General features: G+C 36.5%; 1 protein-coding gene across 5 annotated transcripts in view; it reads right to left on the bottom strand.

The window, feature by feature from the left end:
• LOC116168257 (connectin-like) overlaps positions 1-15,327 on the bottom strand; it is a 170,512-nt gene extending 155,185 nt beyond the window's left edge. For 2 of the 5 annotated variants that reach the window (XM_031483970.1, XM_031483974.1), the window contains exon 1: positions 15,176-15,327. The gene's annotated coding sequence lies outside the window, so the exon portion shown is untranslated. Of the gene's footprint in view, positions 1-10,346; positions 10,637-11,577; positions 11,583-15,175 lie in introns of those variants that run through there. The other 3 variants (XM_031483972.1, XM_031483969.1, XM_031483971.1) reach the window with 3 other exon arrangements.
• Between the last annotated feature and the right edge of the window lie 11,357 nt (positions 15,328-26,684).

Raw genomic sequence — 26,684 nt, 5'->3', positions numbered from 1 at the left:
TTTAGTTTGAAAATTGGTAAATACCCACCTAATCTTATCCAGGGTGGATTGAAAAAGGAAGTTCCATTTCCCATTACTCGGGTTACGAATAAAAAAGAAGAACAAGTAGCTAAAGCATAATCGCCCAGTCAGGGTCGGTCCAGTCACGGGATTTACCGCAGGTTGGCCCACCGAGTCCCGTTTTTTATTGTGAAACAACGAGAGAGCAAATCAACTCTCCGTCCAGCTGTCTTATCACCTGCCGGCCACCCAAGGACAATCAAAGTTTCGGAAAGCAAATTGTTTCTTATCATCATTATCGGCTAGGAGACGGTCGAACTGCAGGTAACCTTTGCGAAAACACCCAGCGGTCATGCGAGATATTAAGTATACCCAGAAAAGTTATTAAAAGTTGTGTTTTATAGGCGTCTTGCCATTTTATATTTGTTTATGTAATACCCACCGATAGTCCCACATTTTGGGCTACTTTGTGTACCTAGGTATTGTTTTTTTTTGTAATTTAAATGTGTGCATGCGTGAGTGAACGGGAAGTAATTCTCATTATACATTATGGGTATCTATGTTTGTAAAGAACCACTATTCTTTTGTTTATTGTATTTTCAATAAATTATTTGCGAGTTTGAGAAACTCAGTTTTACTTCATCTAAACATCACAACCTTCTTTGAACCCTTTACCACTTTGTATTTATCAGATTATTCGCTTTCTTTTGGTTCTTCTTTGAATTCTTCGTCTTCCCGTTTTTCTTTTTAATAAGTCAAATTCCTTTTTCGGATGCATGACGTTCTTCAGTTTAAGATCAATTTTTCCATTTCCTTTCTAGCTTCTTCATCGCGTTCTTCGAGTTATTTTATTTCTTTGGAAGTTTCAAGTTTCTTCGGTTGTCCCAATTTTCCGCTTCATCGGGTTGAAAGTTGCATATCAGAATGTCCAATCGTAGTTGGACATGAACCCGTAAAATGTTTCCATTTTTGTTGTTATTGAATGCTTTTACTCATTTGGGGTGTAAGGTTTTCCGTCTACAATTTTGGTAAAGTGACGGTCTGCCACCTTACATTCTACTCCAGATCCAGAACCTTAAGTTTTGTATGATTCTTTGGGTGTTTCTTAAGATTCTTAAAGTTGTAACGTATCACTTTTAATTTTGTACAAATCAAATGTCCCTTGGTGTTTCCGTTGTCACCGGATGGAAGCTGCAATATTACAACCGCAACATTCCGGAGTTCAGTTTATTAAAAAGTTTCAGTAAAATTTGTACCGTCCTGCATCTTGAATTCTGGTCACCACGATAAACTGGTACTAGGGTTGTATAACAAACAAAGCAGGGCAGTAGTTGCTAAAAAAAAGTTCATTTCGTGAAACCTTTCATTAGAGTACCGCGGCTCCTGTCCCCCATTTTGATAAGGAGTATGAAAGAAGGGTGGTAGTGGGTAGAGAACAGTTCCTATTGTTGAAACCTTCAATTATAATGTCATGAAAAACAAAATCCATTTCCTTCTCCCCCCACTCCTTCTTTGCGGTCGTCAGCCACTGATCTCGAAAAGGAGTCGCGCAGGAAAGTTACAGTTTATATAAACCAATGAATTTCGATGAGACCTTTCCTTAGAATTTACTGAAGACTATTCCCCCCTCCCCATTTTTAAAAGTTACACATGCGTATGAAAAATCTGAAATAAATTGCTCGTCGCATGTAAAAGTTATGCACGTTTACCGTAAAAAACTATATCCCAGGAAATAATTTTGCTCCCCTCCCCTTTGGATTTCTCAAATGCTTCAAATTCTTATCATGATTCTATCGATGCGTCCGTTTCCCCTCGATTATGGTGACCCTTCATGTAGATAAGATTAACCCGATTCTGAATAGTCGTGTTCTTCCGAATTCCATATTTTAATTTTTCAGATCCATATGAATCTCTTTGGATCCTTCCTTATCGTTGAATGGGTTTGATTTTTCAGGTGTTGTTGGTCTATTTGGATTCATCCTTTGCGCAAATTCCATTTCTTTGGACTCTTTCGTTTTTTCGAGTGGTTACAATTATTTCTTTCTCTTCTTTGCGTCTATTGGTCATACACCACCAGTGTATAGTTTTTTCCTTATAGAACATTTGCCAGGCAACAGGTTAGTAAATTTTATTTAAACAATTTGTGACTTTACGACCGCCCTGCTTAAAAATTCCCGTGTCTAAATTTATTTGCTTCATGTTTCCATTAAGATATGTTTTACGTATTGCATTTTACAGAGTTCACTTTTCTAGAAATTGAACACTAGCGAAAATTTTCCCACAAAAAAGTCTATTTTAAGATAATGAGCGCAGCAGTAAGGTAAATCATTTCGCTATTACACAGCGCTTTCGAATCTAAAGCACTTTCTTTGCAGTGTCGTTTAGGTTGGTGCCGCCTCAAGGGTTTAAAACAATAGACGGATGAAAATGGAACAGATTCATGAAACTGAATGTATAGAAATCCCATCCTGGGTTTTAGATTATGCGTACTGTTGAATCGTAGTTTGCCGAATTTGAATGGGGAGAAGGAAAGCTATTAAATTATTCTTATTTCTCTTTGAATGCTTTCATAAATATTTTCACACGAAAACTTTTGAATACCAAATACATCTGTTACAGAAATATACTTATAAAGTCAAATTTACGAGCTAATCTCGTTGGCCCCCTATCTTATTACTAACTACGTTTTACCCTATCTGGTAAATGGAGTAATGCAATAAACAGTTAGTAATTTCCACTTGGAACCATTTGTATCCGTATATTGTGTAGGATGTGTCATAATGAAAAATTACTTGCTAGTTGATCTTAAAACCAATTGTAACTTCCGCACAGCAAATTGGACACAGACGAGAACGGGAACGCCATTGATAGACGGTATTAATTACAGATGAACTGCCAAGAATTAATAAATGAGGCGATTCCCTATCACAATGGTTCAGCTGAAAAGCCTCATAATGGAAACGCACCTAAAGCATATTCGTGATAAATATCGGAATAGGAAAATGTGATTTATCCAAAATAGGTCCGATTTGTACATAGAGGTTTTCAAAGATAGGATTAAACAAATCACGGTTAGATTCAATTTAAACGTATGGGACAGTTCAAAGTAAGCTTCAATTTAAAACCATTGTATTTAAAGCAGCTGCCAGGCTTTGGTCGTCATATAACACTATATTTTATTTTAGATCGGACCTTTTCACTTTGCAAGATGTAAATCCACTTAAATTCCTGAACTCAATACCCGAATACTTGAGGGCATCGTACAAAAAAATTCATAAAAACGTCAATAGAGCTTTCACGTTTGAACTTTTAATGGGAATCTCTGAATTCTTTGGTGTATAGATGATCTATAAGGGACGATCTGAAAGAAGCTCCAGCGCAAACAAAAAAGTCGCCTGAAATATTTGCCCCTATAAATTTCGCAGGTTTCGGTTAACACCTCCCTTAACGGTACGCAATGTATGCAAACACTCACATTGTTCAACTCCGAAGTACACTTAGACCTTTTTAAGCACCGTCGAACCATAGATGTTAACGAAGTAGATTCGAGTATGTGCCTGCTTTAACGTCGTAATAGCAAAATTCTAAAATACGCCATACACATTTAACCCTATTAACGGTTATGTAGGAGGGTGCAATGTGAGAGATTTCTAAACACATCAACTTTTACGTCATGCCAAAAATTAATTAAAATGCAGAGCGGTTAGCATGAGACTCGCGAATGCATAATGTAAATGCGGAGTACTCTTTTTCTGGTATTAAAAGTGATTGGACGAACATAACGACAGCTTAGTTCCGAATATCTCTCCTAACTAATCTGAAAGGTTGACATTCAGTGAAGTTAACGATAATGGTAGATTAAAATACAAAAACAGATGGAATATTAAACCAACGTAACGTGAGCGTTGTGTAATTGCACCGTGTCAAGCACATTGCAGCTATTGGAATCGAACCACGGACCACGGTTACACAGTGCCATTGCTCTTTTTAAAGTGTCTCATATTTGTTCATTTATCCCATAGAATAATAACTACATTTACCACCCGGTGTCTGTGATTTTGGAGCTAGTTTTGGAGGATGTTGAATCTCAGGGAATCTGTACATCGCAAAAACTGTATGTGCGATTTCCTATGATTAGAAATTGGGGAAAGATAATTAAAACAGCTGAATTTTTCCGCAGATGAAATCCCGGGGGTTGAAAGGGGTGGAAAGTGGAGTTTGGTAAATTGTGGCAAAACTATTAGTTTTAAGAGAAAATGTGGACGATTTTCTCAAAAGCAAAGCTGCAACCAAAACATGGCCTAGTTTTTTTTAGGAACTATCTAGGCCCTAGGGAATAAAGTAATAGCGGCATACCTACACTTTCTAATATACATGGCATTTACCATACCTATTTGTTAAAAAGTGTTATCCGAAAATTCGACTGCTCCATTCATAAGTACCTAGCGACTATTAGCGAGAGTACCATTCCTGGAATTTTGACCATTTTTATAGTCCGGCCACGAATTGCAGTTGGAACTTTTTGGAATGTTCAAAAAATTATTCTTTGATTGTTTACTTCCATGTTGAAAAACCCCAGATATCAATTTTTATCAAATTTAGGAACAGCTAATTCCCTTCTCTAATGTGTTATGGTTGTTAGAAAAAAAATGAATGCAGAAGCACCAATTTTGCGACTAAAGTATGGAATGATTTTTTAAACTAATTCCTTGCTTTTTAGCTGCGTCCATCTGTTGTAACTTGTAACTTAATGAACATTAAATATTGTATGAAATCCATCTTAATATAAAAATATGGTTCGGTGTAGCTTGTCAGAGAATAAAAAAAAGCAATACACAACAACGTCATTCTTGTAAAAATCGCATAATAACATTTAACATTTAAAACTATAATTTTTAAAAAAGAACTAACTTTAAAGATTTAATGCTTTAGGTACCTTGTCTGGAAATACTTTTCTTTTATCAAAAAACAATATTTTCCCCAACAGTGAACAGAAGCATTGGGAATTGTGTAACGGGATACTTATTTCTAACATCGTTTTATGTTTCTTCACTCTGAGATTTTAGAAAAAAATCGTTCTCTTCTTTAGTTCAACAAATGTAGGAGATACATTCCTTATCCAAAACAACCGTAATGGTTTGTAATTCACTTTTTATCTGGTGCAAGACATTTAATACTCCGTCATCATGCTCAACTCAATTAAGTAAAATAGATTCAACATAACTATCTTACAACAAAACAATTCATTTTCTAAACACAAGCTAACTGTCATCAGAATAGACATTCGTGTGGGTGCTCTATTATCTTAATAAACGTACCGTTTAACCTCGCATTGCATTTCAATCAACTCTATAATAAGTTTACCCAATAACTGCGTGCTTCTAAAGGAACGTGATTTATTTTTCAAAGATATTTCGTATAATTTGCGTTTCCAAGTCCCTACGGATCAAATCAATAAATTTATAATCAAACGTCGAGTTTTCACATATTTCTAAGGAGAATGTACGCAAATTTCCATTTGATTTGCTTATTCTCGATAGACAGCTCAAATTTGCATAACAGATATTTATTTTTTGCGGATTTTGCTTCTTTATGTAAAAAAATGTTTGATAATGTTCCCTTTGTGAACTATTAACAAAAGTGTTGTTTTTGATTCAAATTTGGTCGTTGTAGCACACAGTATACTTCTATTCAATAAGTATACCTACCTATGGGCGCTATCGTAATATCCGGAATGATTTTTTAAAAATAAGGTTGAGCTAAGATAAAAATTGGCGACTTAAGTAATACTGAGGAAATTAACTCCGGGGTAATCTAAAATGAAATTTAGGGAAACTAAAGGAAACTTATGATAAGAAAAAATTCTCCGGAAACTTTGGCGAAATAAACGAGCTCTGCGAGAAATTATGTAGAATTAGTACAGAAGTAAATTTTGGAGGACGAAAAAACTTTCCAGGAATTTAAGGACATTTAGACGAAATAGGGGTATGTTCTAAGTCTGATGAAATTCTACCGATTTTATGGAGATAAGATTTACTTCAACGCAACGAACATTGACAAAATTAATAGAAATTCTAGAGAATCGCAGGAAGCTTTTGACGAAATTAGTAGGAATTTTAAGAAAATTCTGAAATTTTAGAAAATAGTGCCAGGTTTTAAGGAAATTCTGTTATGTCGTGTAGAAATTTTACCCATGTTTATTTTGTGAATGATAACTTGTGAGACATGGTTGGAAAGAGAAAACTGTATCAAAATGATGATCCATTTAAAATAAGGAGGTTGACGTCAATATCTCGAAAACCGCCATTTTGAAAAATTTTTTCTACAGCCATTCATTTTATCCCATCTTGCAATTTTTATTTGACACTTTTTTTGATAGCTCTCATTGTTCCTAAAATAGAGCAAGTACAACAGGCTCTTAACGATTGGTATACGAATTATACATATATAAATGTATAATCTTTTTATTTAAAAATTGTAAATACTTTAGGACTAATTATCTAAACCATCACTACCTCTCGAGAAATAAAATAAATTATGGGATACCTGAATACCACCTTTCATTGTTTAGGAGAGGCACCTATTACAATTCAATATATTTCTATAACCATCTTCCAGGAAGTATTAAACTAATTCAGATTTTTTCTAATTATCTACGAAACCATTTCTTTTTTTTAATATCATCGGAATATCCATCAGCATCAAAAACTACACAATTTAGACACTTTTTAAGAGAAATTTTTTCTAGAGAAATAGAAGCCAATTCTGAGCGAGCGAATGAACAGAAATCTGAGAAAATAAAAGGTAAGTCTTAGGTGAGTCGTATAAAAATTATGGTAATTTGTGACAATGCAGCAAACTCGTAAAATTAAAGGAAACTAAGGAAAAAGATTTTTTTGGATTGAAGAAATTTGTGGGAAACGACGAGAAAAGAAAAGAAAATTCCGAGAAATTACAAAGGAATTTTGGAAAACAAAAAGAATCTAAATAAATACTACTGTGTGCAATGGGGTGCAGTCACTACACCACCCCCAAATCATCTGTCCAGCTAGCTCAAAACAAGTCAAAATTGAGACTTTATTTTTTATCATCTCTACTCGTACGCATCTGGCATCTATTAGAAAAAAAATCCTATTGGCTTAAAAAATTTTCAATTTGAGACTCGGTGGCCTCGATCAACCAAAATTCCAAAGAATTTATTACACACGAATGGAAAATCTGAATCTTGGTCACACAGAGGACAAGAATAAACACACAATTAATTGTTCACAACCACAAAAATGTATTCCGAAACACATGAATAACTAAAACAAAATCCCTGTAAGAGAGAAAAGATAACAAAGTTTGTTTAGACCCCGTATCCAGTTTTTTCTTCTTAATAATCCCAATAATTTGGTCGTACAAGATTTGCGGTACACTAAAACTGATACAAAAACACTTGCTGACAGTTTCAAGAAACTTCATTTGTTCTTGATAACACTGACCTTGATGACAAATTCTGGCTTGTTGTGTTTTGATGAAAAATTTTCGGCAGCTGTTCGGACCGTAAAAACTTAATTTTTAATACGAAATGCCTCGTTGTGGACTACTTCTACTTACTTGCTTTTTCAACTCGATGTTTTTCTCTCTAGTAATCCAAATAATTTGGTCGTAAAAAAGTTTGCTATATTCAAGCGCAGGAGAGGCGGTATCAAAATAAATAATTTACAAAAGCAATTCTAAAAGGAAAAATGGGCACTGACACATCAAATTCAAATAAAATATACCAACTATGTATGTGTTTATTCGTGAATAACTTAATGAGGTAAAATAATAGCACATACAGGGTGTCCCGTCATTATTTTTTACGTTTATACCAGAATAACGTCTACATGATGTTTACACAACAATACTGTTAATTAATTTGTTGGAAACTGAGGAAATTTCAAGTGATGCAAGAAGCTTTGAGAAAGCTCTAGATGAATACTCGGTATAACGAGAATAAGCGGAAATGAATCTTGGCGAAAAGCTTCTCGGGAAATATATGACGAAATCAGAGGGAAATCTAAAGAAACGAAAACACAAATTTGAGCAATGCAAGAAAAAGGAAGTAGAAAACTGTGAAGATAATATTAGGGATGAAATGGAGAAAAACTTTAATAAAAACTAAGAAGAAAGCTTTGAGAAATTTAAGTCAATTTTTAAAGAAATGATGTCAAAAATGAGAGAACACAACTTAATGTTCAATACTTAGTACTATTTTAAATTGAAGGAAGCTTTGGAAGAAATATAAAGAGATATTACGGAATCAGAACATTTTGCGAGATGAAGCAGTTTTGAATAAATTGAATAAAAAAAGCGAAAGAATACCTTTTGGATGGCGTATGGACCTCAATAATAAAAAATAACCTTTAGTGGTTTGCAAATACACATGAGTCTGCCTTTTTACCGGCGACTCAGTTCTACAATAAAGAGGTGGATGCTACTAAAAATCCAGAAATCAATCAATCATTCAAAAACTTTTCTGTTATGCCCTTCACAACTATCAAGCTCATAGATATTTAACTTCCAAAGCTTTTATATGGAACTAACGCTTTGGATTTCACAAAAGTAAAGTAAGTGAAATTCATTTGCAATGGAATTGATTGTAATTTTTAGTTTTGCAATATTCCCTTCAAATAATGACGTAAACCCTTCAAGAGGAGGAAAAAGCTGAGACTGGCTTAGAAAGATAAAATCTTTGTAATTGCCAGTTTTTTCTCGATTACGAAATTCAGTGTGCCACTCATATATCCTGTAGCAGAGGCTTCAGTTTGGAATGAAGCTCATCATTTATAAAGGGATTTCCAGTGGACTACAGGACAGAATCTATGTACTAGCTTAGCAAGCGTGTCATTTTGAATTGTTCCGATGCAACAATGAGAATTATACAAAAACTAAATCGATCTAATTGAAAATTAAATTACATACCGTTATGTGGTTATGAAAAAGTTACGCATCCAAAATGGAAAATGCTTTTGCGCGATTAACCATCATGTACGTGAAAAACTGCCCATTTAATGCCGCACAATTTGTGCCAATTCATGTATTAATAATAAAGCTTAGAAAGTTTATCGAAAGCAATCAGGGGAAAATGTACAGTAGTAACTCTGATAATGTCACCACGAACACCGTACACAGACCGGCCAGTTTATAAATTACCTAATACCTTTTATTTCCGGAACTCAATAATGCGCTATATTTTTTATTTATCTGATTCGAAATTGTTTTTAATTAAACGAAAAGCGTTTTTCGCAACAATTTACTCCTATAACTCGAGCGAAAGCCACTATTAACTGTAATTGAAACCTTTAATGAGTCTACAATAAATCTACCGTTAAATTACTGTGGTAATCGGAAGGATAGTTCTTCTCTTCACTAGTCAAGAGTTTAATCTAGTCTTTTGCTGTGATTAATTGTTTCCGATTTCATTTTCAGGTGCAAAAAAGCGACATTATGACAATGTTGGTCTTGATTAACGAAGTGGCGGCCGTGTTTTTGCATTACGCCGTGAGTATACTACGTCCTCGGACTTCGTTGTCGTTAATTTCTAGTTATTAATACTAAATGGCAGCATTTTAGTAGGTTTATGTACATGACGTCACATTTACATTTTGCACGCGCAATTTCGCGAAAAATGCGCTAGTGACCGGTAGGTAGGTGCCTTTTCGTGTTAGTTAATGCGAAACAAATCAGTTTTTGAGACAATGGGTTGTCTAACTGAATGAGGTTGCAGCATTGGTAAAAAGAATCGACGATTTTTTCGGTCTCGTGTTATATTGAGAAGCGACGTAAATCAAGCCCCGTTTGAAAATTTAGACTAACAATTTTACTCTTTGTAACTAGTTGTATTAAAGTTTCGTTCGTATAACGCTTAAAATTCAAGTGAATGGGATTTCTCACACTCTGAATGTGACTGTAATCTAAAAGAAGCTTAGAATCTCCACTGAATGCGCAATTTAAACGAAAAGTTTCGTACATTTTCAAGTTTTAGGGCGAACAAACAAAGTATGGTCTGAAAAAAACAAATTACCCTTTTCCGTATCATCGCGAAATTTTGGCATCCATTTGAGATTTACAATTGCAAAGGTCATAGATGTTTATTGCTCGCGGTGTCCAATAAACTTCGTGCATTTCATGAGTCTATAACATGTGTGCCTCCAATGTCCTGGAAATGCCTCGCATGCATGTCAAATGTACCTATATTGAAGTGAATAAACGTGAAGGAGTGAGGGTACGCTTTGACGTCCGAATCCCGAAATAAAAAAGTAAGTACATATACAGTGCACAATGGAAAAATATACGTGCTCGAAGGTTCCGAAACATACCTTTGATGCAATTTTTTGTGGGTACCGACCTAATGTAGTAGAAAATGCAGCCCATCAGAAGCGGAATGTGCCTTTGAAACAAGCATTGACAACGAATAGATTCCCGTAGACGATAAAAGAAAGTAATATAATATTTTTCTGAATAACCCGAAATAAATACACTATGATACCATTTTTAATAACGCCGCACTTTTTAATTTTCAATTTTCCAGTCTGGCGTGGTTTGAAATTTGAAAGGCGTCTGTACAAGAGGAAAGTTAATTGCACGAAGGAATGTAATAAAGGAACTACATTGTAGGAACGAGTGTGGCGCACTCATCTCATTTTACGTAATAAAACGTCGCATTAAAAACTTCTCGAATAAAATTTAATTATTATGGAAAAACATGTAAACGTATTACTTCATATGGATGATAACAACTTTGTGGGGGGAAGTAAGCATATGAATAATGAGGATCATCATTCACTTAGCGTGGAAAGTGAACGGAAGGTTTTATGCGGCCACATTTTCTAAATAATACGGCGGTGTCGTTTAGATCATAATTCATCCGGCGACATAATTGCTCTACAAGTAAAGAAAAGTGGGAAATTTCTAACGAGTAAAAGTAAATTATAATTACACCTTTAGGATGTAAATATTGTAAGATAGTGTCAACCAAAGTAATTGCCATCTTTTTGCATTTCTTTGCAACCGTACTGCAGTATCCAAAAAAAGTTAATGACACAAGACACCCAGATCCGAAAAACTTTTTACAAAGTAAACTTATAACAAAATAAATCTCAAATGCATTTTCACCTTCTTGTCTTTAAAATCTACGCCATCTACTTTTAACTCCCCCCTACTTCTGCCTGTTATTTCCACCTCCGTACAGTTCCATAACATGACTTCTATGTCCTCTCCGCATATTCTACATTTTCTTTCTTCTTCTTGTCTCCATTTCTTCCTCTTCTTCCTCTAATATACAATTTGGTGTTCTTCCGTGTAAGCCTATCTCCTTTTTTACCTCTTCTAGTTCATCCCATTCCTTCCATCCCCATATCTCCGTTCCGTACATGAGCACCCCTCTCACCATCCATCGAACAGGTACTGACTTGTTCTAAAATCATTCTTGAACCCCCTCTTACCAATTCCCTAAACCTGTTTCATCGACACCACTCCCTTATTTCTTAATTCTTTTATCTACGCAGTTAATTCATTGTTTCTTTGTATTTGGTAATTAATTTCTTTTACCTCTTCTATTCTCTCCTCCTTCCATTTCCATTTGATCCCCCTTTTCTTTCCGCCTCCTTTCCTAAATCTGCTCATCTTCGAGCTTTCTAAATTTAACTCCATTCCCTTTTCTTCCCACTCTTACCGCTCTATATTCCTATCATTTTCTTCATCTGTTCTACCCCTTTAAGTCCACGAACAACGCGACAATTTTCCGCCTTTTTTTCAATTTATTTTTCATCTGTGCAGTAACATATGTGCAGTCGATTGTTCCCATCCTTTTTCTGAACCTCATTTTTGTTTCTTCCAGCATCCTCTTCTCATCCATTTCTCTCCATTCGATACGCCGTAGTCATTACAGTAATGCCTCTATAATTTACCACACAATCTTTGTTTCTGTTTGTCCATTAGTTCCTCACATTTTCTTGTGTACTTTTTCTCTGTTTCTCTTCTATTTCTTGTTTCTTCCTTTCTCCATCATTTCTGTATAAATTTCTCTCTTCTGTGCCTTCTTTGTCCCGCCACTCCTTTCTTTATTCGATCCCCTCCCCTTCAGAGATTTGTTTCCACGTTATTGCTTTTTTAATACTAATATTATTCAACACTTTATTCTCTCTTATTTATTCTCCTTGTTCCTCTATTCTCTCTCTATACAGCTCCACCCTGTCTCTTGTCCGTAACTGTAACTACCGTCGTCTTTGAGTTTGTTCATTTTTTGATCTTCTTGTCTTCCCTTGTTTCTACCTTAAATTCATCTATTGCATACAGTACTTTTCATTTACTACTATGTCTCAACTACTGATCACCCTCTTCCTCCCTTGTATGTGAATTGTCTCCCCCCTCGCCCTTCTCCCCCTCTATTTATCTTTTCTTTTGCTATTAGTTTCTCCCTTTCCTCTCCCGTTCTTTTTCTCTCTCTTCTGACTGATCTTTTTCTCTGGTACTCAATTTGTAGTCTTTGTTTTCTAGCATTAGTTTCCTATGCTGGTCTGCGAGGTGCACTGGTGTGGTGTCCCTGGTGCGAATCCGAGTTATCGGGCATGGATGTTTGTAAATGTACAGTGGGTTGGGTTGGTAGACCAGCCTTGGCTGAAACCCCGCCCACATAAAGGTAAAGACCAAAAATAAATATCTATTTACTTTCTTGCCCTTTCCTCTTTCCCTTTTCGCAACCTTTCTAATTTTTCTCTACACCTTTCTTACTTCATATTCATCATATGTATATCCGGCTCCCCTTTAACTCCCTTTTCCCTCATAACTTCCCTTTTCTTTTCCCATGTTAATTCTACGATTACTACCTTATTTCCCCTTACTTCAAATGTTCTCGCCTCTTTTACATTCGCCTATACATGCATTTTAACCATTCCTTCGTCTTGCCCCTCTCTCCTTCCCTTTGACATCTCTGCTCCCTTTCTCGTTTCGTGTTCCTTATTTTTTCTCTTTCTTTTCTCTCATTTCCTTCTTTGAGTTTGTTTATCCTTTCTATAAGTTCTTTTTTCCTTATTATTATTCGAACCACTCTTCCTCTTTTGCTTCTTTCCTCTTTTCACTCCCTAGACTCATCCGCGACCGCGTTAGGGACTTGTCCGCCCTCTCAGCCACTTCACTAATGACCGCTATCTTTTTGCAATCTTTTAAACTTACCTATATCCTCACCACGCGTCGAGATTTTCGAATAAAATACGCTCTACCTCTTTTAACTGTAACTCTTTATCCCTGATTCAGATTAACAGTGAGACCTCTGGTGGCAGCGCATTGTAATAAATACAGTTGGGAGAAGACCGCCATTTTGATAGCGTTTGTTTAATGGTCAAAAGTAAGCAATATTGTACTGTTTACGGCTGTAAAAACAAAAATTTAATTTGCAATCAATGTAATTACCTTAAAAAGCAAAAATAGTCACACTATATCACAGTACTTATATACAGGGAGAATAAAAAGTAAGGAACATTGATGCTGGAGCAGTAACTGTTGGTGATCGCAAAAAAAATTGTTAATTAAAGTTGAGTGATTAAATATTTGCCACAGTCTGACGGTTTTCAATTTTTTTCTGTAACCTATTTTTTTTTGGTAATGTTATAGGGCATAGTATTTTGTTTTCTTTTTGGTTTATTTTGTTATCAATCTTGCTTTGTTAAATTATTTAAATGACAGTTCGGTTTTAATTTATGGGCACATTAATTAGTTTTGTTAAAAGGATGAATTTAATTAACTAGTCATAAGAATACGTTTTAACGGAAAAAAACGCAGTGCTTTCGTAAAAAAATATTATCTAGGATAAGAGAATTTAGCGTAAAAATTTGGATACATGTAACGGGGGACAAGAAAGGGATGCGTGATTGGCTGTTGTGTTATTACGTGTCTAAGTATAAATCAATGCAGTAAAATTACGTTCCAGACGTGTACAACAGAAGGAAGAAGTTAAAGAAAGAAGTACAGTGGGCTAATATTGTGAGTGTGTTTGTTCTCTGTCGCAATTTGGGTCTTTACCCGGATTTTAGGATTTTTAACAGAAAACTGTAAGTAGGTTAAGATTTCATTAATTATTTTAATTGTTGTCGAACGCTTATGTGGGGTGTGTAAACGGACTTTGATTGGTAGAATGTTGTTATTAATTTGATTTGTGTTAGAATAAATTTTGTCTGTGTTAATTCATGTAAATCGTGTGTTTTTTCGAACCCTTTAACGATTCAGACAGATGTCTCGTGCTTAATTATGATTAATTTGTTGATACGTACCCAAAGTTTGTTTCAGGTGTTCAAAACCACACACCTCGAAATCTATTGCTAGATAAAAATTTAATGGTCTCCCAGCCATACCATCTGGTACAATTTATTGGATTGGGATTACAAATCAGGCATTTCCTCTGCCAAATTTGACAGTCGGAAGGCAACGCTTAATATTCGTGGCAACAGTTAAAAAAGAAATTGTATTAATTATTGTATTAAATGTTGATGCTTCATGTTTCAGCTTTGAAAGGAAATTACCTGTCACATAGAGTTAACGGTAACATGAAGAACGGGACAACCGCAAAAGATATTGTCTTTAAAAATGTGGACTTATATATTCCTATAAAATCAATTACAACGTAGTTACAATTTTGGCGCACATCACTGCATTCTCAAGAACCATAAGAGGGTGGTAAGTAATGTGAGGTTGTTGAGGTTGTCATAGAGGGCGTCAACGTCGTCAACACTTCATATAAAGATGATACAAGTCATATTAATGTACGCGCTGATATTGACAGTACCGCAATTTATATCTTGCGTATAAAAAATTAAAAATTAAATGCTGCTACATACTATTATTGAAGGTCGATCATGAAAAATGTTATGAGCATACATTCGAAAAACTCATCATTACAATTACATACCTGTACATTTTGAGCAGAAATTTTATGAAGAGGGAAATTAGTGAAAAGAATCTGCGCTGAAAATATTAAAAAGTGTGATCAATTTGAAAACATTTTAGATGTCAGATGCCTCCTACCATCCATAAAAACGCTAATACGCAGTGATAAACGAGCGCCGATTCCAAATTCCGTAATAAAAAATAAAATAATGGCGCGAATTAATTTTATTACACTAGCAATCGTGTAATCTTCATCAATTTTACTTACATTGGCTGCTCGATAGATATTCCATGCAATCTTAAATGTTCCACATGCACACACCACTGTTCGTTCTGGAATTCTGAAATTAAATATCTATACCGTTTGCGTTGCACGTACGAGTCGTAAGCATGCTGCAAAACCGGAGGGATAAACTAACCCTTCGTATAGCAGCGCCAAGCGCGATATGACATAAGAATTAAATAGTCTGTATTGCGTAGGCTTGCCGCTGGTTTTCCGCGCATGCTTTCAAATTTTATAAAAAAAGGCTCGCGAAATTTGATTGACAACAATAGATAATGGCAATAAGTAACTTTATCTAAATAAATCAGTTGCAAGTGTCTGTTTGAAAATCGGGTAATACACATACACAGGGTTACTCACATTTTATCTTTACAGAAAATTTAGAAAGTTATTATCTTCGTCGCTGTTACTTTAGGTACATATGATATTTATAATGTACGAGACAAAATCGAGAGGCATGGAAATAAAAATAGTTAATTCACATGGTGCAATTACTTCCTTATACCGACCAGTATTCGCTGTAACAAGTGCAATAGTAATTTGTGTTGCAAGAGCTTAAAGAACGTAATAGGAAAATGAGATTTCGTGAAAGCGAGTCTTCTTCTGAAAATCCACAATCCTAGAAGTGGTTGGACGCACTCCTTCACCCTTTCATATCGTGCGCTAGTCTTTTCATTTCTAAATGAGTGCCTTTGCCTACGGCCCTAACTATTTGGTCTACGTCCATTAGCCTCTGGCGTCGTCCCACTCTCCTTTCGTCATTTCGTTCTAAAATTTCCTCTGTGAACCATTCCTGTCTGGGTACCCTTGTTTCTATTCATTACACATGTCCTAGATACCTTCCACAGTCTATATCTAGCAATGCTGGCACTTTTAACTTTTCTAAATGTACCGGTTTCTTTCTTGATTTGGCCATCTTTCTAAATTAAAATGTATTTGATATCCACCTACCCCTAAGATTGTTGAACCATGTGTTAGTCTATGCTTAGCGGTTTCCTAAACCGTACGGTCCTACTATGTTGTCCCCCCCTACCTTATACTACCGCGTTCCAGGCTCCTGTGATAATTAAATTGCTCTCTTCATCTTCATGTCCAGAAGTTGGCATATAAGCCTGAACTGCTATCGTGTCGTAGAGTTTGTTTTCTATTCTAACTACAATGATACAGCCTTTAATTCCACTGCCTAACTTCTTGTTTAGCAGAAGCCCTACCCCTCTGTGACCGTTCTCTGTACCTGAGTGTACCACTCTGTATTCTCATGAGCAAAAATCACCTTGTTCTTTCCACTTAATTTCACTTACCCCTACAATATCTAAATCTAACGTAAGCGTCTCCTCTCCTCCCAGAATCCGTTCCCAGCAAACACACTTACGTTTAAAAAACCGTTTTTGAAGCGCTTTGAAAGGATAAATTCGGTATTGGTTGTTTGTATGATGTACGTTTTTTTGTAGAACGATTTTGTATCCTACGTTTAAAATACAATTTTTATTCAGTTCATGCTCTACGTTGATTATATACAGGGTGATTCCTATAGTACCTGCCACCGTTTGGGAGCGTGTAGGTGGTGCGTAGGGGAGTATTTTGATATAGGACACTTGGGGTCGGAAATCTAAAATAAGGGTGCCAGAGCCAAATTTACCTTCTGGAATTTCGCGCCTGTAGGTAGGCAACCCAACCGGCCGGCGGTGCACACGGAGCGATCTCAGGCGGCGATGTGTGGCTGACACTTGATCAGAATTTTGTTTAAAGCCACGAAATCCCGTCTGCAACGACGCGTATCAAGTGAATAAACACTATGGCACGTTTTACTAACACGGAATACGCGGACATGCACTTCATGTACGGATTGGCAAATGGTAACGCACGAGCTGCACGACGAGCGTACGCTGAGCGGTATCCAAACCGTCAGTTACCCTGCAGACAGGTCTTTCAAGAAGTTCACTTCCGACTGTGCGAGACAGGCCAATTGCAGGTAAGCTGACGGAGGCTTAACTTTACACACAGATTCGTGATGCACATCGATACTTGGGTCATTTAAGCACCCATTTCGAAAAGTTTGTTTGTTTACACCGACATCCTCCTATTTCGCAGCCCACTAGCGCCCGTGATCGCGATCGCCCGTTGGTAAATGCCTTAGAGGAGGATGTGTTGGAACGTTTCGAGGCAAACCCGCGTACTAGCACTCGACTTGTAGCAGATCAGGTGGGTTGTAGTCAACACACAATGTGGAACATCGCCAACAACAACAACTTACACCCCTATAAGTTTAAGAAAGTGCAAGAGTTACGGCCGGGTGACCATGAAAGGAGGCTGGAATTCTGCAACTTAGTCGTCCAGGAGGAAGAAGCTAATCCTAACTTTCTGAGGAGCGTGCTAGTTACTGACGAGAAAGGATTCTCAAGAGAGGGGACCTTCAATCCTCGTAACAGCCACTACTGGGCGGAGCACAATCCTCATGTAACGTTTACGCGAGGATACCAGGACAAGTTTTCTTTAAACGTTTGGGCTGGCATCCTGGGGGACAACCTACTGGGGCCTTACATCCTCCCTCCGCGTCTAAATGCCCATAATTACCTGATTTTCCTGCGCGAGATGCTACCAGAACTTTTAATGGATGTTCCAGTGAACTTGTACTGGGACCACTGGTTCCAGCACGATGGGTGCCCTGCTCACTACGGGCGGCAGGTGAGGGAACACTTGGACCAAACCTATCCGGACACATGGATCGGCCGTGGAGGTGCGGTGGAGTGGCCTGTCCGCTCGCCCGACATCACCCCATTAGATTTTTACTTGTGGGGTGTGATGGAAGCGCACGTCTACGAGACTCCCGTCGAATCCGAAGAGGACTTAATTGCGCGCGTCGTCATGGCCGGAGAGGCTGTTCGCCAGGACATAGGAGTCTTCACGCGAGTTCGAGGGGAGTGGTTGGCTAGATGTAGGAAGTGCATTGAGAACAACGGTGGCCACGTTGAACACTTGTAAACGTTATTGCTTTTGACTGTCGTTTTCCCTCCTTCCCTCCCATGTTAGCGAGTTAGCGCGAGGAAGCGTCCTCGCGCTAACTCGCTCTGCATCGCTCCGCGCGAAACGTCGGTCGGTTGGGTTGCCTACATACAGGCGTGAAATTCCAGAAGATAAATTTGGTTCTGGCGCCCTTATTTTGGATTTCCGACCCCAAGTGTCCTATATCAAAATACTCCCCTACGCACCACCTACACGCTCCCAAACGGTGGCAGGTACTATAGGAATCACCCTGTATATAATCAAGGTAGAGCATGAACTGAATAAAAATTGTATTTTAAACGTAGGATACAAAATCGTTCTACAAAAAAACGTACATCATACAAACAACCAATACCGAATTTATCCTTTCAAAGCGCTTCAAAAACGGTTTTTTAAACGTAAGTGTGTTTGCTGGGAACGGATTCTGGGAGGAGAGGAGACGCTTACGTTAGATTTAGATATTGTAGGGGTAAGTGAAATTAAGTGGAAAGAACAAGGTGATTTTTGCTCATGAGAATACAGAGTGGTACACTCAGGTACAGAGAACGGTCACAGAGGGGTAGGGCTTCTGCTAAACAAGAAGTTAGGCAGTGGAATTAAAGGCTGTATCATTGTAGTTAGAATAGAAAACAAACTCTACGACACGATAGCAGTTCAGGCTTATATGCCAACTTCTGGACATGAAGATGAAGAGAGCAATTTAATTATCACAGGAGCCTGGAACGCGGTAGTATAAGGTAGGGGGGGACAACATAGTAGGACCGTACGGTTTAGGAAACCGCTAAGCATAGACTAACACATGGTTCAACAATCTTAGGGGTAGGTGGATATCAAATACATTTTAATTTAGAAAGATGGCCAAATCAAGAAAGAAACCGGTACATTTAGAAAAGTTAAAAGTGCCAGCATTGCTAGATATAGACTGTGGAAGGTATCTAGGACATGTGTAATGAATAGAAACAAGGGTACCCAGACAGGAATGGTTCACAGAGGAAATTTTAGAACGAAATGACGAAAGGAGAGTGGGACGACGCCAGAGGCTAATGGACGTAGACCAAATAGTTAGGGCCGTAGGCAAAGGCAGTCATTTAGAAATGAAAAGACTAGCGCACGATATGAAAGGATGAAGGAGTGCGTCCAACCACTCCTAGGATTGTGGATTTTCAGAAGAAGACTCGCTTTCACGAAATCTCATTTTCCTATTACGTTCTTTATAAGCTCTTGCAACACAAATTTGAAATTACTATTGCACTTGTTACAGCGAATACTGGTCGGTATAAGGAAGTAATTGCACCATGTGAATTAACTATTTTTATTTCCATGCCTCTCGATTTTGTCTCGTACATTATAAATATCATATGTACCTAAAGTAACAGCGACGTCATGGCCGGAGAGGCTGTTCGCCAGGACATAGGAGTCTTCACGCGAGTTCGAGGGGAGTGGTTGGCTAGATGTAGGAAGTGCATTGAGAACAACGGTGGCCACGTTGAACACTTGTAAACGTTATTGCTTTTGACTGTCGTTTTCCCTCCTTCCCTCCCATGTCGCTTCCTCGCGCTAACTCGCTCTGCATCGCTCCGCGCGAAACGTCGGTCGGTTGGGTTGCCTACATACAGGCGTGAAATTCCAGAAGATAAATTTGGTTCTGGCGCCCTTATTTTGGATTTCCGACCCCAAGTGTCCTATATCAAAATACTCCCCTACGCACCACCTACACGCTCCCAAACGGTGGCAGGTACTATAGGAATCAAAGTGGTGTTACATACGTTTATCAAATTATTGCTTTATTTATATACATATGTATGTATATAAATAAAGCAATAATTTGATAAACGTATGTAACACCACTTTGATTTACCATACGGGAATATTGGTTTACTTACTTCCTTTAAAATACCAATAAAAATTAGGTGTATTCTACGTATCGAAATTACATATTGTTTATGTTATATTCTAATATGTCTATACAGGGTGTAAAGCGATGGGGTATACAAGGGGGAATTTTTTTTAAAATATTGATTTATGAGAAAAAATTATTCTTCATGATATTTTTTGCTTGCTTTGAAAGTACCAATAACGTTTCGATATTCTAAAATTTATTTATAGAAATCTGGAAAAATAATAAAATAAATTTTTTATACGAAACTGTGTTGCTTATGGGTTAGTAAGGGGGTATTTCATTGGGGTAAAAAATGACCCCACTTTTTTGACAGTAATAAACGTTTTGAAGCACCAATAATCCGAATCAAACAATATCTTGATGATGTCGGGCTGTCGGGGGTGCACCGATTGAAACCAGAGTTGGGACACATATTCAAAGCCCGTTTGTAACGATCACTTATTTAGCCAATTTTTAAATAATTTTTTTACGAACAAAAAAATTTAACATTTCATACATCAACTTTGATCAATTTTTTGGTAGTTATTATAGGAACTGAAAGTTTTCCCTCAATTTTTTAGTAACTTTTGACAGATTATACGGAATTTGTAAAATTAAAATAAAAAGCTCAGTATAATACGTTGGCAGTAGATAGAGACCTTAGTTTACAGAAGATAAATATTTAGTCTCCAGATTTAATATAACATAGGTTATGTACAAATGTTTACATTTTACTGGTACTAAAAAATTGACAATATTATGGAATGTTTCATACAGTTTCATCATTTATGACATTTTTAGGATAGCATTATCTTTTTGAAGTAAAAAAAGACTAAAAATTTGACTAAATCAGTGATCGTTACAAACGGGCTTTAGACATAAAAAAAGGACTGAAAAACTTTTGGGCGATCGCGCATACACAGGTGTGCGGATGGTATGTGTGCTAGCTAAAGAATTTTTTTTTAATACGCCACTTTCATTTTGAAGGCGCTTCCTGGGGAAAGATTCGGTGAGGGTTTCCTGGTGCCTTAGACCCAGTCTAGTCAGTATGTTTGTCTCGGTTGCCACCCGTCCACCCTCGGGCTATAGACGCATGTAACCCTTGCTCGCATTTCGCCTCAGATGAAGCACAAACGGCGGACCGGCATACCGAAATGCTAACGTTTGCGTTAGTTCGCTCCCGTGGTCCACAAAACGCTCACCGGCTATTATCTTGCGTAATGTAGCCTTTTGTGCCACCCGGCATTAAAGTAACCCAGCTCCTGAGACTATGTTAGAATTGTCAGTATGTTTATGTCAAAATGTCCTAAAGAAGATCATTACATATAAACTGTTCCGCAAGCATAAAAGAACAGATTTCACGGGTAGTCCTATAATATATTTAGAAAAATACATAGAAACGTTGACGGGTCTTTAATTCAGGTCACTTTGTAGGTACGGGAATTGGACACAAATTCCCCTCGGAAACAATTTCAAATACCACAAGTGTCATCTAAATATCGCATAGAAATTTAAAATTATAGTCAAAATCGTCATGAAACCTTCATTTACCCAAAAACGTCATGAAAGGTTCATTTTCATGCCTACTTTATGTCGGGAAAAGTTTAGTTCCCATGACAGAGGCAGACCAGACTACTTTTCCTGTCGCCTGTCCCTTTACCGCCCGCACCCGTCACTTTACCGCCCACACCTGTCACTTTACCGGCCGCACCTGTCACTTTACCGGCCGCACCTATCACTTTTCCGGCCGCACCTGTCACATTGCTAAATGTCTATAATGGCTCCTGTCATCAGTGACATATTGACATTAATATCAAATGTTCTATTTATGAAGATTGAAATTTTTTATTAAAATATACGATTTCGAGTAAAATTTAATACAAAACTCGTCACTAAAATGGGACTACTTGACTCAGACATTAAAGTACCCGGCCTCAAAGACGTCACTTTATCGACCGCACCTGTCACTTTTCCGGCAGCAGCTGTCATATTGAAAAATGTGCATAATGACTCCTGTCATCACTGACAGATTGACATTAATCAAAAGTTCTATATGATAAATTGAAATTTTATATCAAAATACGATTTCGGGTAAAGTTTAATAGAAAACTCATAAGTAAAATGAAACTACTACACACGGAAATGAAAGTACGTAGGTCAATATTTCCTCGCCAATGATGTGTCATTTGTCATGACTTTTATGTAAGTAACCATTACATTTAAAATCATTAAAACAAAAAAAAAGACATGCGAAATTCCCACAAACACGATACTTGCGCCGCGGAACACTACCAAAACATAGAGTGACTAAAGGTAACTTAGGGATTAAATTATTTAATTCTGACAAGCTAGAGCCAGACGGTAACGAAGTGTAGTATTATCTTTGCGAGGAATAAGCGCATTCACCTTTGCTTTGCATGGGGCCCATTAAGGCAAATTGGAAGCAATTTGTGATATATTGCATTCTAGAGAAATGAACTTATTTTTAGTTAAAAAGCATATAAAGGGCATTTTTTAAATATTCAAGTTGCATAGAAATAATTATTTTCGTGAAATATAGGACAAATACGTCAATAAATTTAAACTAGAAATTAAAGTAATGCGAATAGTATCTAGACAAACACACATGGCTAATTATTTATCATTTTAGGATTCATTGAGGGTTTATACTCAATGTTTAGCTTAATAGTTTTATTATAAGAAATATTTTGTATTAAAGGAGGAAAATAAACTCTGGTAATTGAACTGATATTTATTTCTGTTGCGATAAATAGGTATATCAGTATTTCATTGCTTAATTTACCTGTTGCTTCCTTAGTATTTTCTTAGTTTTATACACGGAAATTGAAGCAGTACCACTGTTATCAGTTTAATTCAAACATTTCCTTAAAAATCACTGAGCATATAAAATTTATGAGATATCTCCAAAAAAAAGTGTAAACAGTAAATAATGGCGATACATCCCGTGCTTTTAATTATTGTTACCTCTAAAAGATAAATCATGATTCTGGAATTTAATTAGAACTACATACGTAATGTCTTTACAAGAACCCCCTCAAAATTTCCCAAATGGGTAGAGGTGTTCACTTATATTATATGAAATATTCTGTTCTAATTTGGGATTCCATTCTGATTATGGTGCTGTAACGACTTATTTTCTTAATTACGAAGCACTATTATTGTTTACGGTTTATTACTTGTCGAAAGACCCCCGTAACTGTTAAAACGTTAGCCAATTAACTACCGTACCTGGTATAAAGCAGATTACGAGTAGACCGAGGCCCTTCAGGCAGTAATGAACTAACTGTATACCGAGCCCTGGGGCTTGGGAGATTTTTGTTTTCCGATGGATGCTAGAACTGAGCCCACTTCTTGGCGTCAACTGCTAGCTTTATTCAAGCCAAAGATCATGATCTTTGTTCAAGCTAAGAGTTCCCTTATATGTGTGCTAATCTACCATTCTTGATTGAGGGTTTGCTAAATTGGGAAATTTCAATTGTACAGTGAATTTACTAAGAGGTGTTCATAATTATGAATATTTGGAGGAATATTTTGTATTTGTGGGATATGCTATCGAATTGTGGAGACAATTTTAGTTTGAGTTAACATTTAAGAATAAAACAGTATTTGTTTTGGTACCTAAATTGTTAGAAATTAAGTGGCGCTCAACCCCATTGGTAAGTGGAAAGGAAGGACGAAAATCATGTCCAGAACGAGCTGCCGCTGTAAAGATCACAGGCTTTTATTTTATTTTATGTCTTACTAACCTATCATAGCACATTTTATATCTGTGATACGCGGGCATAAAGTACCACTTTATGCCCTAGGGCATTAAGTATCACCATAGTAACTCATTTATATTTAATGACAAAACAAACAAATATTTGCAGGTCATTGAAAATTAGGAACGTCAATTATTAATTGTCAATACCTACTAAATCACAAGATTGGCCTTATTTCGTATAACTTCTGGAACTTCTTGCTTGCTCATTCACGATGAATTGAATTATTTAAAATTACGTTTGACGTTTGGATGGTTTCAATCACATTAACAAATTCGAACTACGCATACTCGATCAAACAATGAATTATTTTGTAAACGAATTTTGACGAAGAAAACTATTTGTAAAACATAAAATTGTGTATGTACCACGGGCATAAACTGATGTTTATACTCTCGGGCGACTAAAAAGCTCTCGGGCCATAGGCCCTCGAGCTTTTTAACTCGTCGCCCTCGAGAATATAAACATCACTATTATGCCCTTAATACATAAATAACTTTCCAATCCTGAGCTAGTTGGCAGTTTATGCGGCGGATTGGAGGGAACGCAGCGCCAACTCTGTCTACCGTTATAGTACATATTTCCAAAAGTATAAGGATTTTCTCTACCCGAAAGTCTAAGGTCGTGATGAAAAGGTAGAGTGGAAGGGTAAACAATTTTCAACACAAGACACACTAATTTTAAAAACATGATCACAATTATTGTAATGTACGTAGTGAGTGTTGCAAATATTGTGATAAATACAAAGAGAGAATTTTACCTACAGCAAATTATATTCTTATGTGATTATCTATTATAGCGCAGTCCATCTTTCAACTCGATTGTTAAAATATGGACCTTTTGAGATGTATTTGCATTATGCTCTTAAATCATTATTAAGACATGTTACATTACCACTGCCGATGTGATTTAGTTCAAAAGTTGCATGATTTATCTGTTATTCAGGCGAATGGGCACATTGAAAGTCAATTTATCCTAAAAACGTATATCAAATTACTTTTTTTTAATTCCGAAACGAATGCGACTTGTTTAGAAAGTTTTCCATCAGATGAAACCAATATCTGTATTCCCAATTCGGGAATAAAAAATTATGCGCATGTTTAAGGTATCGATTGCCCACACGTTTTAAAAACTCATAGAAAAATACGTATCGATAGGGCAACTAACGTGTAATTATCGTAATTGCATGAAGAACTTGTTTACCTTTGGACTTTGCTGATGAAATTGGCTCGTATACATAATTAAAAGCATCATGCCGCGCACAAACAATTCAGGTTCCATAAATTTAGATTAATAAACAGGCCAAAAATTAATGTAGCCTAAAATATTCAAATGCCTGCCAGAGCAGTAATTTGAATTTTTTACAATTCATTTCCTCTAATGGGGATTAATGGACGAAATTGAGGGAAATCGTGCATGACTGTAATGCCGATTGACTTTTATATCAAACTAAATTTAAATAAAAGGGAAACGCACAAATTCGTAAGATTTTCACTCCTAATTACGTGACTTTATTATTTTTCGTTATTTCAAATATGAAATATGGTCCACATTATTTGGAATTTGCTGTGGTCGGCAAAATGCTTGGTCGACCGCGGGTTACCAATGAGCAATGTTCTTCCAGCTTTGTAGGAGTTAAGAAATGCACTACTTTTTTTGGGTATAATTTAATTTGACTAGCTTACGGTTTAGAATTCTGGAATATGACCCATTTCACTTTATAACTAAGAATTCACTCATTAATAGTTATAGTTGCGATTGGAAATATAACTTTAACATGGCTCATAATTTATCTAAATATATGTGCAGATGAAAGTTTTGAAGAGGTAAGTCGTTACATTTCAAATCCATGATGTGTAAAAACTAATGTTTAATGTGAATTCTAATTTAAGTTATGCCTCATCTTCTGATTAGATAACTCAGTAATTAAACTTATCTAACATAAATTACTACTAAACATTCTAAACAACGACGTATACAAGTATAAGGATACCCAACTGTGCATAATAATTTTAATCACGATGTCATTACTTCCAATACAGCATAGAAAGCAGATGTTGTAGTTAAGTTAGTGGTGTTATTGTTTCGTAAAGTTTCTTGGAGTAATTATTTCCTAATATAAAATATTCATTAACTTTATGCACTTGAGAGTTAACTTATAAAGTTTGTTTCCGTAGTGCACATGGTGCACAATGATAAATACGGCACATATTCGCATTTTACCTTTATGTGACTGCAGCTTCGTTCAGCAAATTGGCCGACTTCGGCTAGAGTGTATTGTCAAAGGGAACATATTTTCATAATATTATTTAGAGATGTCCCGCTCGTCTTTGTACCGGTTTTTGTCTACATGAAAGGCTTATTGATAGTTGGCGTATCACCTGGTTACCTTTGAAAGCGTTAGTGAAGCTTTTAACATTGATTTAATTAAAATGGTGCTCACCTTCATCAGTCATCACAGATATACGTTCTTTACGTAGGTGTGTCTGTGCCTTCATCTTGAAGAAAATAGACGTTGAAAAAAGTCTTTCAACTCAGGACTATGACTACCTACTAGATATTGCCTCTTTCAATTTTTCCATATTGCCTCTTTCAATTTTTCCAATTCTTGGCAAGAATCTTTTATTAATCCAAGTTTCTCCTGGAGGTCTTAAAGTTTCCTCGTATATAAGAAATGCACTTTACTTTTCTTGTCATCGCATCCTGTTAAATTTTACATAAATCCTTCGAAAACGATAAGCTTTGTTTATTAAATCTGTGTGTCACTTTATTTAGTTTAGGTCTGCTATGTATAGTGCAGTACCATTTTTTTGACACAGTTAAGGGCTTT

This window comes from Photinus pyralis, unplaced genomic scaffold (assembly GCF_008802855.1).
Source record: "Photinus pyralis isolate 1611_PpyrPB1 unplaced genomic scaffold, Ppyr1.3 Ppyr1.4_LG4, whole genome shotgun sequence".
In the NCBI taxonomy this organism is placed as follows: domain Eukaryota; kingdom Metazoa; phylum Arthropoda; class Insecta; order Coleoptera; family Lampyridae; genus Photinus; species Photinus pyralis.
Note: the sequence above shows the minus strand (reverse complement) of the source record. Positions and strands in the feature narration are given on the sequence as shown.